The 4,528-nt window shown below is 34.5% G+C and overlaps 1 pseudogene across 1 annotated transcript; it reads left to right on the forward strand.

Moving 5' to 3' along the window:
- Positions 1-548: 548 nt before the first annotated feature.
- Positions 549-1,104, forward strand: LOC105530213 (annotated as a pseudogene). The gene is made up of 2 exons (XR_001004614.1): positions 549-555; positions 700-1,104. The product of XR_001004614.1 is annotated as an NADH dehydrogenase [ubiquinone] 1 alpha subcomplex subunit 5 pseudogene (transcript).
- Positions 1,105-4,528: the final 3,424 nt, after the last annotated feature.

The following is a 4,528-nucleotide window of genomic DNA, read 5'->3' on the forward strand; positions in this document are numbered from 1 at the left end:
TGCTGTTCAACATTTGAAAAAAATGGTCCCTGGTTTTTTTTAATTCCAGATTTAGAAAACTGAAATATGCAGCACATTTTGATAAAAGTTTATTCATGCTAGAGGTTGGCATGTTTCCTATCACTTGAAATCTTAGAGCATTGCCCCCAAATAAATGTGCCTATTCTTTTATACATTTTATGATCCCTGTGATGGCAGCATTATAACTCTGCCAAACAGGAGAAAATTACATTGTTTTTATAAAATTTCCAAGAGATGACCTTGTTTTCACTTAACTAATTTTATGCTTGCATCCTTGTTCTCTTCTGACAATGACTTTTCTGGAGAATGAAAAACAAAAGGATAATATGAAAATATTTTAGCACCCTATATTGATGGGAGTAAGTATACATCTATTAAAAGAGAGAAATCACCCCACCCCAATTAGTTGATATAGCACATTTGGCTAATTGGTAAAAGAAATGTTATGTTCACAGATCAGATAAAAATTGAATTTCTATATCAATCTACCAAGCAACCACTAATTAAATGTTGAGTAGATTTCCGACATGTCCTGTAAGTCCTACTATGGCTGTGATGTTTTGGTTTTTACTTTAGAATGTTTATTGATTCATTTCAATTTAACAGATATTTACTATCACTTTATGCAGGCATGAAGCTAGGCACTGGGATGCAAAGAGTAATTAAATACGGGACAAGGTGTGCCAAAGAAGACTACTGGTCCTGTAGGATTGGCTGCATGTGAGAATCCACATGAGAGGCTGAGAATACTGTACACAAAGATTCTTGATGTTCTTGAGCAAATCTCTAAAAATGCAGCATATAAAAAGTGTACAGAACAGATTACAAATGAGAAGTTGGCTATGCTTAAAGTGGAACCAGATGTTAAAAAATTAGAAGACCAACTTCAAGGTGGCCAGATAGAAGAGGGGATTCATCAGGCTGAAAATGAACTGAGTCTGGTGAGAAAAACAATGCAGTGGAAACCATGGGAGGCATTAGTGGAAGAGCCTCCTGCCAATCAGTGGAAACAGCCAATATAATTATTAAATGACTTTGGTGGGTTGAGGGAAATAGATGTAATTAAATATTCTGTTACATTAAGAGTGTGTTCATATTGTTGATATTTTATAATCAAGAAAACTGATACAGAAAATACTTAGGAGACCCGTTAAAATGAATGATTATGGCAACATCATCTTGTGAGTCAATTTTTGATTTGTAAATTTTTCACACAAATTATTTCCAAGATGATATTTCTTTGAATAAAGAGGTTGTGGGAAGATCTGAAAATTAGAAAAATTCCTACCAATCTTCAATGCAGAGACTATAATCAAAAAGTAGTTTCTTTAGTAGTATCTTCAATACACCATTTAATATTTTTATTATCCTAAAGAAGAAAAAGCCCTTAATTATTGTCTAAACAAATTTATAGATCACTGTTTGAAGTAAAGGCAATGATTATTTTCAAACGTGAAAAGCAGCACAAGTGGCTGGAATAACAATTTGAAATTATGTTTAACCTCCTTGGCTGTGATCTTATGTATATAAAGCCAAATTTAAATATATAATTATATAATAAAGCAAAAACAGCCATACTCACAAGGAGCTCAAAATTGTGAGGGGAAAGTAAAAATCATGTTTTAATTATTATGTTATAATGTGATGACATTGGATAGAAAAACTCTTTTCTTATTTTAAATCACGGGAGCACAGCAGAGTGATTAATTGTTCTTGACTTGGATGAGAGGAAGGATGGGGAAGACTTGAAAGAGGAGAGAACTTTTGAACTGCGTGTGGAATTATTAGAGTAAGAATAATAGAAGAATAGAAGAAAGAATAAGTGTCTTTCTCTCAGGCTTACATTAAGGCAAAAGACATGGATATGTACAAAATGTTCAGGGAAACATTGGACAAATAACTTGCCTTCTATAGCAATCTTACTTTTTCATGTGAAGAGTGATGAGAAACATAGGAAAGACACCTGGATTCAGCCTGTGAGTGATCTGACACACTATTCCTAGGACTGTGGACCTTAAACCCTCATTATGAGAAATGATGGAAAATTTTAAACAAAGTGTGATGACCAATATTAAATATCAGGAAGATTATTTTATCATGATTTCTTCACAGAGCTTCTTTGTGTTTTGGCACCTAGATTTGCTCCCTCAAAATCCAGTGCCACACTGACACCCAACCTGAACTTTTGATGCTGACCTCATTTCTCATTTTGGTACCTAAAGGAGCCCTTATTTATTCTCAGTGTTTTGAAGTCTCATGATATATGCCTTTTTTTGTTATCTATTTTAGACTCAGTCATTTCATCATTGAAAATGCCCTCCATGACTTGTTTGCTAATTTCCATAATTTCACCTGTTCCATCTTTCCAAAATTCCAGTGAGTCAGTATTTGAATACCTGTTCATCCTTCTTTTAGTTCTATTTTCTAAGTAATTTCTTTGACATTATCTTCTAATCCTTTCTAGAAAAGTGTTTGTTATTTGGAGGAAAAGCTTTTTCTTGAGAATAATTTTGATTATTTTTTTCTGTATAAACCAGGTCCTGTTTCACAGAAGTAATATCTTTTTTTTTATAAAGTTTACTCTGCTCTCAAATTTATCTGTTTTTTCTTACATGCTGTATTAAGTATTAAGCTAGTTAGCTAGTTAGTTGCCTTTGTGCTTTTCACATGAGAAGCTTTCTCAAAATGTGAGATAATTCTTGTCTGTCTGATCTTATTTCCAACTAAGGTATGGAAAGCTGATTGAAAGGAGCAGAACTTTGGAACATCTATAGAAGGCAACAAACCAGGCTGTTTCGGTTTTTTGATTGTTTTGGTTTGGTTTTGAGACAGAGTCTTGCTCTGTCACCCAGGCTTGAATGCAGTGGTGTGATTATAGCTTATTGCAGCCTCAAACTCCTAGGTTCAAGCAATCCTCCTACCTCAGCCTCCCACCCAGCAACAGGCCCTGGTATGTGTTGTTCCCCTCCCTGTGTCCATGTGTTCTCATTGTTCAACTCCCACTTATAAGTGAGAACATGCAGTGTTTGGTTTTCTGTTTCTGTGTTTGCAGAGAATGATGGCTTCTAGCTTCATCCATGTCCCTGAAAAGGACATGATCTCATTCTTTTTTATGGCTGCCTATTTTTAAATGAGGTTTTATTTGAATACACCATGCTCATTCATTTATGTATTGTCTAAGGCTACTTTCATGCTACAACAGCAAAGTTGCATAGCAGACCATGTTGTCCACAAAGCTGAAAGTATTTGTTCTCTGGCCCTTTATAGAAAGTTTGCTGACCCCTGCTGTCATTTAAAGCCTATTATAATTTAATTAGAGAAGACTTTATAAAATACACTCAGACTTTTCATACTTTACATTTCCAGTTGAAATTTCCAAAAAGTACACACTGACACACGAAAAAAGCAGAGAAAAGAGTCCTAGACAGAACCATCACAACCCAAACTTCTCCCAAGATAAGTAGTGTCTATTTTTCAATCTACTGAAGTATGTAATATATGCCAAGGACTATGCTAGTCACTGGGAGTACAAAGATGAATACCTGACCTTACTCTCAATGAGCCTAGAGTTCAGCAAAGAATACAGGAAAACATGTAAACAGATATTTATGTAATGTCATGTAGCATATACTCTACAGGGGTTGTAAAGATCACTTAGAAAGCTCAGATGAAGAATTTTAAACTTTGAGCAAAATATGTTAAACTAAACATATTCATTTATTCACTGCTACCTCCCAAAATGCCACTAAAGTTAGAGTAAAAGAACTATATGTACATACACAAATATACATATACTCCTAGATACACATATACACTAATACTTAGAAGTATGCATACACAGAGACATATATATATAGGTAAGGCAAGCCACAGATAGGGACAAAATATTCATAATGTGCATGTTTTACAAAGGATTTGTACCCAGAATATATACAACCTGATAATAATAAGACAGCAACTGAATAAAAATGGGCACAAGATTTGAATAGATACTTCACAAATGAAGGTATATGAAGAACAAATAAGTACAGAAATGGTGCTCAATATAGTTAGTTACCAGTAAAATGCAAATTAAAATCACAGTAAGATACTACTATATACTCACTAGAATGGCTTAGATTAAAAACACTGACTTTGCCAAGTATTTACGATTTGAAGCAACTGAAACTCTCATATATTATTGATACTATGTGTGATGGTTAATTCTACGTGTCAATTTGAATGGGACATAGGGTGCCAGATATTTGGTCAAATATTATATGGGTGTGTCTCTGAAAGTGTCTTTGAATTAGATTAACATTTGGATTGTAGACCAAGTAAAGCAGATTGCCCTCCTTAACATGGGTGGGCTCCATAAAACCAAACCAAATGAAGGCTTGAATGAACACAACAAAAAGGCTGACCTTCCTAAGAGTGATAACGAACTACTGCCTGAGAGTTTTGAGCAGGAACATCAGCCTGCCTGTCTTTGGATCCCAACATCAGCTCTTCTTGGGTCTCAAGTTTG

Source organism: Mandrillus leucophaeus, unplaced genomic scaffold (assembly GCF_000951045.1).
Source record: "Mandrillus leucophaeus isolate KB7577 unplaced genomic scaffold, Mleu.le_1.0 Scaffold804, whole genome shotgun sequence".
Classification (NCBI taxonomy): Eukaryota; Metazoa; Chordata; class Mammalia; order Primates; family Cercopithecidae; genus Mandrillus; species Mandrillus leucophaeus.